This window comes from Bombus affinis, chromosome 8 (assembly GCF_024516045.1).
Source record: "Bombus affinis isolate iyBomAffi1 chromosome 8, iyBomAffi1.2, whole genome shotgun sequence".
Classification (NCBI taxonomy): Eukaryota; Metazoa; Arthropoda; class Insecta; order Hymenoptera; family Apidae; genus Bombus; species Bombus affinis.
In genome coordinates, this window is record NC_066351.1 from 9,369,479 (window position 1) to 9,384,669 (window position 15,191).

At 35.5% G+C, this 15,191-nt stretch overlaps 1 protein-coding gene across 1 annotated transcript in view; it reads left to right on the top strand.

Annotated features, from left to right (window-relative positions):
* The window catches only part of LOC126919550 (uncharacterized), a 143,759-nt gene that overhangs the window by 104,578 nt on the left and 23,990 nt on the right, over positions 1-15,191 (top strand). The gene's annotated exons all lie outside the window — the stretch shown is intronic.

A 15,191-nucleotide genomic window follows, 5' to 3' on the forward strand; every position in this document is an offset into this window, starting at 1 on the left:
AAAAATTTTCACATTTACTATCTTCTGAATCTTACGCCTTAACAATGTGCTATACCATACAAAATATATCTTCGCGAATATCGTTAAGTTGATTGATCCGTGCTGATACGTTTTGAGGTATATTAACATATTTGAGGACGTTTTGTGCATTTAATGACTTCAATATTGTTCCGCTGCATATTAATTTCTCATTAAAACTCTAATTATCATTTTTAATGAAGACTTCGTAAAATGTTTGGTCAAATGATATATGCACATAGAAATGTACCAAACGCAAGAACAATTTTTCACGCGTGTTATTTAAGAAAACAATTCAATATAATCCGCGTATATTATTCGCAGCAATGAATCTGCTGCCAGAACTTTTTAAATAGTTTCACTGAAACAGAATTTCAGTTATAAAAAGACGATTCTCTCTCAATAATTCAATATTAATCATCCAGGGAAAATACTCACTTTACGCGTTCGTATGAAATTAATAAGTAAAATCCAATTGTAAATGTGAATGTAGAACGTGAGTACTATGTCGAGTATCACTTGATCACGATTTATTTATAAACTTTCTTCTATTGCTTCAATTTATTAGCTATAAATGATGCTAAGTTAAAAAGAGAAAAGAAATTGAAAGAACAATTGAAAGTTGAGTGAAAACATAAACAGATCACAAGGAAAACTGAAACTTAAAACAACGATACCAAATAACGCTAGTACAATAATGAATTTTCACTGTGCATATTTTCATCAGAGACTGTAGTTTAATGGATAAATTATATAAAATCAACCATTCAGACTATATACTACGTCAACGATATTATAATACAATATCGTTGTGGCATTGTAACATTGGAAAATGCAATGACAATGTTATTTATTCAAAAGTTAATTATAAACAAATAACGAGCAATTATAAAATTTTTCTTTCTTCAGTGAGAAGAAATAATTTCGATAAACCTCTAAACAATATTTAAAACACTTTATGTGTCAATTTCTGTTCAATAAATAAACTCTTCTCGCATCAATCATGCACCCATTCTTTGTCGTCGTTTTTCCATTGCTTTGTTATACGTTCAATACATAGTACTTTCTCCGCTTCATCTCTGCAACCCATAAAGAAATTTTAAATATTTATGAGCGATACAAATGCTTCAGTCTGTAATTAAAAGCATTGTAGGAACAATCGTGGAGAACGTTTCGTTTTAAAATAACAACGAACATCGCATCGAGTTCCGAATAACATCAATTCCACGAGACTCAAATATACTCTGATGTCAGAACCTGTTTGGCGAAGAAGAAAGTCGATGTGCCAAACTTGACTCTCGAACATTGGCCTTACAACTTTCTTGCTGGCCTCCTTTTTCGTGTTTCTTTCGTGTTTCCACCTTGCTCGTCACCACCCTGATAATATTTAATATTGCACGCTACATCGACGTATTTACTTGTTTCCCGTTATATTCTGATCGAATATATGCTTGCAATATGCACGTTATGACTTGACAGTAATTTAATAGCCATTTCATATGTGTTAAATAAATATTTTAATCTTTTAATTAGATACTTTTAATTTAGATAGATGAATTATGAAGAAAGTACAATCGTTTCACTTTTAAGTGATTAATGCGATGATTAAAAGTTATTTCAAGCGAATTAAGGTTCCTGTTGTATTAATGGGCTAATTATTATAACGAATTTTGTTACGTTTTCTCATACGTAAATCTATTCTGTTTAAAAAGTAATTTATATATTTGTAATATAACATGTATATTTATTATATACATTTTCAATTTCTTACAAACTCTTTTCCTATAATTATTCAATTGATAGAATTAATAGATACGTAATTAAATAACGAAATTAAGATTAAGTATGTAATTAACATAATTGAATGAGATAATAATTGAGTGTCTTATTTGTTCAAAGTGCCATCGTACTCGTATCTATTCTCTTTTTATTATTATGACTAAAATAAATTTTCGCCTAAACTTTTACTCGTACAATTAAGAATTTATTTCGATACTTTTGTTAGAAAATTAAATCTATGTACAAAGAAACCTAAGCCGTCGTAACATAGAGTACAAAGCCATAATAGAACAAGTATTTCGCTTTACAATAATACGAATATAGATGATTTTGACCTAGGATAACCATGTAGTTACTAGAACTATTTATATTCTTGTCTTCTAAATAATAACCAGATTTGGATTCTGCTCTACATGCTTTCTTGGGAAAGATTATTAAAAGTCAACGATGGGTAATTAATTAATTCTAATCGCGTCAGGACGCGCAGCTTGCAAAGGACAACGACAAGCCAAGTTATTGTATCGGGATACGTGCTCGCGATATCTGGCGATAAAATTTGCATTAATCGTTCTCAACAGCGAAGAGAATACAAGAAACGAAAACTCTATGGCCGAAAATACGAAATAGATTTAATACGAGAAAGAAAATCAATTGCACCTGAACGTTGTAAAAGTGCCTTAGGAAAGTATATTTTCTTACGTTAGATAATCAATAGTATCAACCATCATCCATTTTTACGCTTGTTTGTGTTATAAATGTTGGGCGAATGTAATTTAGAAAATTAGAAGTTATACGAATGATTTGTAACGAAAACTCCGTTCCTTCTGCCGTAATAATTTCAGCGATCTTTCAAGAAGTTTACATGGTTTCACTTCATCACTGATCTTCATATAATTTCAGCTAACTTGCTCAACTTGTGTCTTCAATATCAAGCGATATTTCGTTATCGTACTAACCTGTTGACTTCCTTCTACGGTTCACCGATGGAATTTAAAATATGAAACCGTCGCGGTTACTCCATAATTTGCAATCTTTCATTTCAATTCAATTCGAAGTGTTAGTTTTTAGAATTCCAATAAACGTCTTTCAAACGGAAACTCCACGTTTTGAAAAGGAGAAGAAAATTATTTCTGACGTAAGCCTGTACGTAATATTGATTCGTTAAAAATTTTAATTTTAATTAGAAATACGTACGTATACAAATATACAGATGAATTCTTATTACCATAAATAGCGAAGTAAATTTTGCAAAAGAAAATAGAAAAGAAACAATGTGCGAAAATTCGAATCCCTCGCACTTTTCGAATATGTGTGTTTTCTCATTAATATTCGGGACAGAAATTGCTCCAGAAAGGCGGACAGTTAATAAAGTTTCATAATTACCATACAGCCGGAAAAATAAGCGGAGCAAAATGATTCTCGGAGGGAATAAAATTTAAATAGGTATGTTACAATCCCGTATTCCTGCTGGTATCATAGAAATAACATTTTTCCAGCTAATTAATGAAACCCGAACGGAGAAACCAACTAATTGACACGTTTTTGCCGGTTGTATGCTTGATTAACCTCTACCAATGGAATATAATTGCGTGTTATACTTTCGAATTTATATCGTTTACGAACGCCACGATTTGACGATCGCTCTAATTAATCTGCTAATTACTAACATGAACAGACACGATCGGAGATTTTGCTTGCTTGTAACAGAACAGCACATCGTTATTAACTTCGTTGTTACATTAGCCGCCGAATTGAATGAAAAATATAATGCGATCTTTGTAATTAACTTGGATCGAGTTTGAACATAAAAAAAGACCTGATTTCAACAATCAGCTCTCTCTCTCTCTCTCTGATTTCGTTTAACAAACTTCTCATTATTGTATTTTATTGCCGTAACCAACCCCAACAGAATTTTAAACGAGCCCCCTTGGTTCACGTGATTTTCGAGTTTTAAAACAAAGAGACCCTATCGGTAATTAACACGACGAAGTTTACCCTAAAAAGGCATTGACGTGAATTGGAAATTCAATTTGGAGATAACTTCAATAATATATATATATAGAAACTATCTTGTTTTGTGCTTGCAAGTTCAATAAAAGTTGGATTATCAATGATTCCATTCTCAATTTCCATGAATGTTGTTAATTAAAATAATCTATATTCCAATATTTCATGATATTCAGGACCTTTTATTAAAAATTTCGATAATACAGACTGCGAGAATGTGATATTATATTCGGATACGTCTACCTTGAAAAGTTTAATAAAGCATACGACTTCTAGTTTAAAATACTTCATGAAAGGTATTAGTCGTTAAACTGTTATAATATACGAGCCAGCAATTCACAAATAAAATAGAATACAATTTCGTAGCATATATCTGTATTCTTTCAAATGTTAAAATCCGTTATTACATATTCATGAAGACTGGAAAAAATTATACTGAAATCCTTTTAGATAAATACACACCATCTATATTTACTTTTTGTATTTATTTCTCTTTTGGCCATAAGCTACGCGTTCACAACATTTCCAATCCTTTCAAATATATTTATCTCGTCTATTTGATCATCGCCTTATTATCAACAAGTTGAAAGAGTTGCTCGTTCTTTCACAAGTATATAAACAAAAACGATCGTCGGCTGACATAAACGAATCAACGAACAGGCAAAAGAAAAGACTCGACAAAGCGCGACCGCGTTTCCAAGCGTCTTAAAACGATTCGAAACAAGGGGAGCACTTTAATCGGTGTACAAAGAAGAATGACAGGATGGATTACGAAAAATCTAAGAAGATCAAGTATAAAACGTCGAAGAAGAGGTCCGCTCTGAAGTCCGCTAACCTTAAACCGAGTGTTACGTATGAGCTTTTATTATAGGAACTATCCAAGCTGTGCGACTTACGAGGCGAACCGGTGGATTGTGTAGGCAGCTCTAGGTGGCGACTGGTACGAGAAAAGGGTTGTTGTAACAGCAAGAAGAAAGGAGCACGAACGGCGTCAACGAATAAAGGCAAACGGGATTGTGGGGTGGGTTGTGAAAACAAAAAGAAAGAACGAAAAAGGAGAGAAAAAGGAGGAGAGAGAAGGGAGTAGAGGCGAAAGTAGCGCGCGGAACGGCATTACGTAGGTGCAAGAAGAGCAAAGGAAATAGAAGAAAGCGGTAGAACTGAAGACAGGCAAAAGGGGAGCCGCAAAGGCCACAGAGTCATCCAGTGACTGCACGTTCCCCTGGCCCGTCTCCAAATCTACTCTACAAGCTTTTTCTATTTTAGCCCCTTATTTTTCCGTTCTTCTGATTTATCGTTTTATTGTTCAGCAGCCGCTCTGACGACCGCTAAACCTGGCTCACCCCCTCCTGTCCCACCTTCTAACAGACTCTCGATCCTTTTTATATCCCACGCTCTCCGTTTGTGCGCGGTCTCACCTCTGATCGACACGTAACGATGTTCGTCCCGGGCCAAGCCCCAGTCTACGACCGATCCACAAGTCTCTGGCAAGGAAACATCGATACAAGCTTTTTGCACGATGCTTCTGGATGCTGGCCATATTTTTTTGACGCGTTAACGAGCATTTCGTGTGAACAGACAATTTCTCAATTCTGAGAACCGGTATTCCGTAGTCTAATGATGGCAGTGTTATTTCTGACATATTTGGATCAACGCGATGCTATTTTACTTTAAGCCTTAGGATCGATGATGGATCGTCGGCGCTGGCTTTCGGATAATTAGCCGGATGATTACTCTATGTCCTATATATAATTTATTATAATAGTTTAAAAAAAGACTAAAAATACGTATGTCAATGCAGAAAAGTATAACGCATACTGAACGATCTTCTTCATTGACCAATACTTGAATAAAATATTCGACAGACATTAATTTTGTATGGTATTGTTAGAAATATCGTTTCTTATGAAAACATAGTATGCAACATCTTCAACGATCGACAATCTCGTTACTCGTGTTTCTAGTACAGTAGAATTTTATTAAAAAGCGTCCACCATCGACTGTCACGTGAATTTCATATATTTTGCTGTAGGAACAACAGTAGAATGAAGTATACTACAATACACCATAGCATATAATTTTCGCAGTATATTATATCGCACTTGCACGCTTTTTCTCTAACATCGTGATCCAAGTAACTCACGTTGTTAACTCAGTCGATGAAATTTCTTATTTTAATCGTTGCAAATAATTCAACAACATGGATCACCGATGATCATCGTGACCGTCAGTGTGTTAAATAAACCTGAAATGTGCCACAACGAAACACGAACTGGTAGTTGAAACAAATTACGAGAGGATCGGATTTTGATTAATTAAATACCCAGGTAATTTTATGCTGATACGAGGATGGATTTTTGCATTCTGAATAAAACCATCACGTGCATGCTCATTATACCGGTTTCCCATAACTTATCGCGCTTTACAAGCGTTCAATATAGTTTTCTGGCCATGTATCATTCGTGGAAATAACCCGAATGCTCGAGGCGGATATCGGCAACGTGTACAAGGCCAAAACGAGGATGAGTGTACTCGACCAGAACTTGCACGTGTAAATGTACATTTGAAATAAACCGAACTGGGCCTGGCCCTTTCGAACTGCATGATACACTTATGATTATTAGAATAATTCTACATCTGAAAAATAGATATACTTTGCTCGAGATTAGATCGAGCAGCACGCATTACCCGACTAAGATAACTAGCACGTTGTTAATATTATTTCAATCTTTGTCTAAAGGCAGTAGGTATATTACCGGCTTTTCTAGCAAAGTATTACATTTTACTATATTTTTGCGTTTAACCTGCAGGTTCATAATTATTTAAAGATAATCGTCTCAAACTTCTTTTACGTTCACCGTCTTTATTTTCTTTTTCATCTTAAAATTTAAATTTTCAACGTCAAATCTCGCTACGAATACTCGCTTAACATAGCCCACGCTTCTATCAATGTGAATTATTTAATCATTAAAATCTTTGAAATTATCGAGTCTTTATATAACGCGCTTTTCTTGTATTTCCTGTCGATATTTCCAACATTTCACACTCGATTCTTTCATTTCAATTCCCTTCGAACGTTCGAAACACCAAAACTACAGAACACAATAAAGAAAATCTAATCTTAATCTCATGTTAATCCACTTTACTCTTTGACAATCATTCACGATACGATAGAAGCGAAGGAAGAAGCAGAGCCGAGGTCGTCGATCACGTAGCGCGAAGTTCAAAGTCCCAAGCGGCCAAAAGGAGGAAAAACTTTTGCTGTATAAGTACTACTTCGCGACACTTTCGTTCCTTCTTCGTTGCTTCTTTCGCGCTGTCAAATCATGAAAGATCCGCGTTTTCGTTGTCGTCGCTCCGCGGCTGAGGCAACAAGGAAAAGACGCGTCCCATCTTGCTGGATGTTCGCCAAAGTCACGAGACGCTGATTCTCAACCGTCTTATCCGAATCCGCTGTCCGTCTCGCGATCCTACTATCCGGCCTTTCTGTAGCTTGCCGCAGAAAAACCTTCAAATAAACATAACTGTTGAGAACCATCGTGGGAACGTCTATCACAGAAGAGTGCTTCTGTACCTCGTTTGGCAAATATTCGCAGCAACATCGGATATAAGAACATCTTAAGTCAGAACTAACAATAAACGATACACCATTTTCTCCTATTTTGCATTTCAAACGTATCCCTTTTCCTTTATACGACTTTCGTCTAGGTATTGCTTCATCGCGAAACAATGAGACACATCTGCAAGGAAAATTCAGTAAGCGAGTACTGTAGTTGGTTTATCCTCGAACCTTATCGGATAGTGTTCGGGCATTTAACCGAAGTTATAACTCGACGGTCAGCAGCATGGTCCAATTTGGAAACTCGCAACCTTCGAATCCAAGGCTGCGTTATTTTAAACAAGTTCCAAGATTGGTGACAGAACACATCAATTACATCGCTTAATATGAAGCTAGGATGAAGATATGATACTATCACCTACGCAGATTCTATAAGAATTCTGGCAAGTAATAAATTTTCCAAATAATTCTAACAACATGTAACTTATTGCTGGTTCCTTTTACTAAATTATCCACTAAATGATGACGATTTTTGTAATGGGATTAAGAACGTGTCCGAGTCACGAACGTGTGTAAAATGAGCAAACCAGCGTACCGTAGCAATCCCAGGTCATTTTTAATTTAACGGTAACACCTTCATTTATGTTCTATTTCTTATTGAAAAAGAGGACATTTCGTACCACCATTCGACACAGGCTTTCTTTGTCGCAACGACTAAAATGTGACTGGCCATTTACGCGAACGCGCAATGTTTTTCCAGCTACGAGGGCTGCTTTTAACTTTAAGGCGGCTGGTGTTTCTATTAATTCGAATGACGGTCGGACTTTGCACCGCGACGCGTATACGTGAGACGTCTGTTTAACGACATTTCAGCGTCGTTTGTATGCCACGCGTTCTACCGTAACCATTGTGCAACCATAGCAAAAATACCCGGAGAATTCACGGCAAGTGTAAATTTCGAACGGTGGCTAATGTTATAATTATCTGATTTTTCTACGTGTCATATAATACATCGCTGCTTGGCACTGATAATGGCAACAATTCAACAAATCTCAAACGATACATTTACAATTCCATCGGTTCTGGCCTTAGTTAGATCGATATATCTTGTGTTGTTTTGCCTTGTAATGTCGTTGAAATGACTCGCGAAGATTGCTTTGTAAATTTTGAAAAGCCTCTTCTTTTCCTAAAACTGACGTTTCTTTGGCAAACAACGATGTATGTATATTTATGTAAGAAATGTAAACAACGTTTCTTGTGTTTAACCCTCCATAAAATGTTAATCGAATGATACAATGAAAACATTTTTTGGTGTTGATTGCTGAGAAATAGCCCGATTGAAATAAAGACATAATACAGGGTGAAAGAAATTGAAAGGGATAGGCAGGGGAAATATACAATTAGAGAAAATGGAAATACAGAAATTGCGGTAGTAAAGTACAGAAGAAAGGGGAATTGATAAGAGTAAATGCAGGGAACAGAAAACAGAAATGTTGTAACGGACAATAATATAAAAATGAAATCATTAAACAAGAAACACCTATTGCAAACAAACGTATAAGAATGGTAATGTTATATTATTAATTTTCTTTTAAATCTTTCCTTTTAATGAAGCGCTTCACTGAATCGTATTGTTCGATATCATCAAATTGATAACGAAGCAATTTTCAGATAATATTATCAATGAAACAATGAAACAAGAAAAATGACTATCAGAAACGAAATAATAAGAATGCTAATATATATTCTTAGTTTCTTTCAAATACAGCAATTTATTGAATTATATTGTTCGAAATTATCAAATTGTAGTCTGTTAATTTCCTCGTGCCAATCATTCCAAATTTAAATAAACGCAATCAGGCTGTACATGAAATTATCATTATTAAAGCAAAGAATTCCTAATTATCCTTTAATTAATGATAAAATCGATACAGCGAATTGGTCGAATAAATTAAAACATCGCAAGGTATCCGTATCCTCAAAGCGACGCTTTCAACCAATGAGACGATATTCTATTAATTTGAGTCACGAGCCAACTTTGTGCTACGATGCGAATACGTGCGACATCTGTTTAATTGCAATCTCGCATATTTAGCGTGCTATAGATGCTTTGAATTTAACGTGTATTACGGCGGATCCCGAGAAGTACGGGAATATTCGAAAATTTCGTTAAATATTTCAAGTTCAACGCGCGTAACGCAACGCAACAGTGAAATGCATTCGTTGCATTTTTATGATGATTTTCATACGACGAAAACTCCATATATCATATTCGAACGTGTACGCCACGTATTTTTAGTTGTCATTAAACACGTGACTGCTTGGTTTGTGACTGAGCCGATATCAATACATATTTATGATATTCAAACAATTCGATATCAAAGTACTCCAAACGGAAGTATCGAAAGGTATCGGAATTTTAAGCATCAATTTTCAATATCGATATTCCTTGAAATATCCATATTGTACAATACTTCAGGCATCGATACTTCGTAAAATTATTTATACTCGTTGAATATCTCACTGGAATATTATTTGCAAAGTTGGTAAGAGTTTCTAATAGTATTTTTTTTTTTTACGTAAAAAACAGACGAATAGTAACATACAATGAAATGGAAATGTTGTTCTCCGTAATTTATGTAAACTGTAAAATCACGATCTATATCTCGTACAGCGAAAGACATGTGCAACGTTACGGGATGAAGATATAAGGCGAATAACATAGGAACGTGATATGTCTTCCTGTAGTTGCAAGAACCACTCTATTGTTACGAGCTGAAAAATTCTTTGTATAAATCATCAAGATTCATTATGCGCATTAGAAATGGCGATTCATCACGAAGCATAATTCTTCGTAGCTAACATTTCGGATGGAATTCTTCAAGTATGAGCATGTACATATATTGCTTTTGTTCTGCATGTGACAAGAAAATTCTTCGGTCTTTTGCACGAAAGTGGATCCGTAACTTTAATTACCCTAAAATTCTGCATCTTTACTCTGATCAATTAGTAGCACGTATCTTTATACTTAATGTTTATTATTCCTAAATGCATACATAAATCGCCCTTTAATGAAATTGCAAAGCTGTATATATCTTCACAGAATCACATAAAACACCACGACTTTATAACAAAAACAACTGGTCCGGACTTAGCTATTTACCTTGAAGGTATCAGAATATTCTACATTCATAAAGTATTATATTTTACGTAATTTATTTTCTCAATCAGCAAAGATCTTTCATCTTCTTTGCTACCATTCATAGGTAGCAATCTTGAAGAGAATAAGCTGTTTTTAACGTATCGACAGCAATCGAAGGAAAAGTGCTCGTATAGTCTTAGGCGGACACGCGTGAATCGATACAATGACGTTCCCGACGATTTGATCTAAGATCGCTGCCATAACGCACGAGACCATGTCCCATCTAGAAGCGTATCTTCGTAAGAACCTGAGCCATAAATTCTTCGGGGGGTGAGTTCCACCCGCGGAGCGTTTATAGCTAATAAACGTAAATACCTGGCGTGCTGCTTATGTGAAATACACAACACATTGATACACATTAACTGTCAAAACGTAGGGAGATGGGCGACGACAATGTCGGCAAGAATGATGGTGCCACGAATACTTCACCGAATAACGATTTTAATGTTCCCGTATGCATGGGAATTTGTAATCGTACGAAACGTCGAGGAACGGATTGGATTTAACGATTCGCCAGATTCCTCCACCTCGATCCGTTTATTTTAATCTCCAAGTGACCACCGTTATTTTTCTTATCTTCGCTGTTCAAACAAATTCACGAGTCATATACGTGCTAGACACGTCTGTTGCAAATACAGTAAATTCCATTTCTATTCGAAACTCGGTTATTCTCTATAAATTTGTTTTCGTTAAGGTATAGAGAGGATTTAGAGAGAACAAAAAGTTAAAATTTATTTACAAATTATCTAAATTTAGCTCTACACGTAGGTTACTCTTTGATGGACTCGACAACACACTCGTTTGCTTGTTTATTTTCTTCTAGTCGCTCTTTTGCCTCAACTGAGACCTGGACATCCTGCGACGCTCACATACACTCTAGGGAGAGGATGCATACATGTGTCTGCTCGCTCACTCTCGCACGTACAATATAAATGTACTATCTATTTAACAGTTTTACACGCCAAATTTCCGTTCCTATAAATAGCTCTCGAACGTGCGATACTAACAAGCCGCTGTTTCTCGAACGAGAGCCGCGAGAAATGCCTCGTTTCTCCACCATTAGAGGAAAAGTTATTTAGCGTTACGGGCCAACGTTCTTCAACAGAACGATGGAAGAAGAAAAAAATGGGAAAAAACAGGTGGCGGCACAGAACTGCGGAGACGAGGTAAAGAAGGTTCGCGCGATGTACACACGAAGGTGGATGATGTACACGTGTTAAGTCGCGCACGAGAAGCGTGCACGTAAGGCGAGCGTATATCTCGAGTTGGCCGCATGCAATCTACTGGTATGGAAGGGAAATAATATATAACGAGCAGGAGAAGATGAAAGGTGGTTGTGGTGGAAAAAAAGGGAGGAAAAAATAAGAGCGAGAAGGCGAAATCTGACGAGAATCAAGGAGAAAAGTGTACAAACCTCGGGGGTTCTTGGCGCAGCCGAGCAATGTCCGCTCTTTCCTGCAATTATGCTTCGAGGTGAATCCGTCTCTCGTTCGTTGGAGCTGCGAGAGACTTGCACGCGTTCTCAGTTGAACACGTACACGTGCTTGTGCCTCTGGAAACATTAGCATGGTCTTGAGAAAGCCACGGTTCTTGTAGGTTTTCGCGGTTTCGCGAAATTAAGACGTGACGAGGTTCGCGGAACGGAACAATTCGCTATGCCTCGGCTCGTTGCCTCGCGTTTTCTTCAAATTGACGGCGTTCACCCGAAATGAATCGAAAGTCTATTGCCACGGGGCGGCTTGAAGATTACGCCCGTTAGTCTGCACGGAATCTAAATTAAGTCACAGTATGTAGTGATATTTATAGGGAATAGGAAGAGTTATGGAATTTTTTGATAGATTCTGTTCAAAATTCACGTGTTCACACGTTCTAAGTTCCGATGAGAACAGGAAAGAAAAGTTCTTGAAAATAAAGCTTTTAGTGCGAATAGAACTTGTAAAATAAACGAATGAACATTTTTTTATAAGAGGAATTTTGTTCAGCAATATTCAGGAAATTCTCGATTATTGTAACAAATGCTAAATATCATCCCGTGAATAGTAGTACAATGATATTAAACAATTGTTACAGTCTAATTGATATTCTGAATATATTGTTTATTTGTAATATTTACGTAGATAATTCACAGATTATTTACATAGTAATTATTAAATAATTTACGTAGATAATATACCCTCGTATATTATAGAATTTCTGTGTATTTCAGTTTATTTAAATTATAAAAAGATGTTATTTAAGTGTTAATCTTGACAAGTTCTCTTTTCTGCTCAATACTTTTTATAAAACGGTTAATTAATCATGTTATGATTTATACACCATTTACTAAATAACCAAATGAGCAATATGATATTGTTAAATAAAACTAGTATATGATATATTAATAAGATATTGGTATTTTTATTTATCCTATGAAACCTTTTTTAGAATATATATTCTAAGATAACTTGTTTTCATGAAACTTTTATTACACAAATTTTAAAATATTTGTTCCATGAGAACACTTCTCAAAGAAGTTCCTTTAAAGAAAAGTAACATTCCTTTCCACAAAAATTCCACGGGAACAGGTATTTTCTGAACAAACATATTTTCGAAACGAAACGAAACATGTAAGCAAAAACATATTATACAACCGAAAGATAATTATTTATTTGAATGCCTATCCATTATTCATTTATTAATGGAAATCAATGGAAGAATAACAATAAATAATAATAAATATAAGAATAACGTTGAAAGTAACGTATAAGGATAAGTATTAAAAATATTGCTAAATTCACAAAAGAAAATTATTTTGCGATTATACATCTAGAAACGTAATACAGGCCAATACAAATATACCTGGCTGATACAGTATCTGTTATTAAATAAAATTGATAAAAGATGATCGTTTAATTCGGTTCAGATATTGATAAAAATCGTTGCAGAAATAACCAAACGCAAAACATGTTGAAAAACATGAAAATAAATCGGAAAATGAGAGAATACGAACAATTTCGGGAGTCTGTTATCAGTGTCAGCACGTTATTTTAGCAAATGCTGGTCCACGTTAAGGCGGTCATAAATGCGTGCACTGGCCAAAAGTCGAAGATTAATTGGAAACTCGAATTTGATCGCCAAATGTTGATAAAGAAAAGCGGGGAGCGGTTTATGATTCCAGAAAAGAGCGACAAATGGATTCGTGCCAGAAAGCTGTGTAGCCTGACCCGTCGACAGAGTCAAAATGGAAACAGGCAAAAATCCAAACTTTCAAAATTACGTCAAGAATTATTAACGTCCATGCGTTGTCGTCGAATTCCCAAGAAGTGGAAGCAGAAGTAGCATGGTCTTCAGAAAGGTAAACGTTCTTTTCGGATTAAAGTGAACTGAAACTAAATATGCATTGCTCCTCGGAAGCGTTCGTGTCGCTGTTGCACTTGCACTTTGCGAAAAACCAGAGGAGCAAAAATATCGTGACATCTCACCATCGTGAAAGTTTAAAATCTGAAATCTAAAAACTGAATTTGTGCTATTAATTTCTCTGTCGCTGTCCTAGAATAAACGCAGTTAGACTAAAACAGCGGTGAATGTCATTGACATTAGAGACGAAGTTGCACTCAATTTACCCGCACTTTTCCCCTTTTAATAATCTCGTCGAAATTGCGAAAGTGAAATGAACTTCGAACTAACCGTAAGTATCTGCGATAAATTCAACTTCGAAGTCAAAATTTATTTTCAACCAGTTGAAATAATTGGATGGACAATAGATAATTCGCAAAAGTTCAAGGTATATTTTTAGTTCGAACGTTTAATTTTTATTCTTATCTCGTGTTTCAAGCGACGGAGGTGAATTTTGTCGTTTTTGCGATCACTGAGAATCTTCTAACAAAAGGAAGATACGGATCGCGAGCTGCTCTCGACACAAGCAGCCGCTATAAATAATTTGCGACTAGATATCGTAAATGTCATGCAGCTTTTTCAAAATATAAATCACTCCAGCCGAGGCTCGTTGTAAAATCTCACCCCCTACTTTACTTTCTGCTACAACAGCTGGACATAAACGTCTCTCCTCTGATGCGGTTGCTTCTGTATAGAGAAGCGAAACGTTGTATTCGGTAGCGCATTACAATTTTACGTTGTAACACGATCGTAAACAAGCGCACACGAACGAAAGATAATGTTGAATTTGATCATTTCGATATGCCAGGAAGCTAATATGATAATCGTTCGTCATAACGTTCTTTTCCATATTGCCACGAGTAACAGATTTCACGTTATTTAAATAACGCGTTACGTTCATAAATGGATCGTTTAAAATACAAATAAAACAACAGTACACATTATACGTAATTAGATGACGTAAGTATTAGGGCACATTGTTGGTACAAATTATTAAGCAAATGAATGTAATTAATCAAAACGTTGCATTCAAAAATTGCACGTGTGTATAGCATAAAATATAATGTAACACAAAAGAACAACGTGATCAGTTCAGGATTACATGTTGTCCCTTATAATCTCTCAGAACGTTGAATCAATGATCTCGTGCGAGCTTTCAAACGCTGAATATAACAAGGCACCAACTGGTAGAAAAGAAACTTAATCTCGTTTAATTTTATCGTCACCGGTTCTTCCTTTTCCATTTTTCAT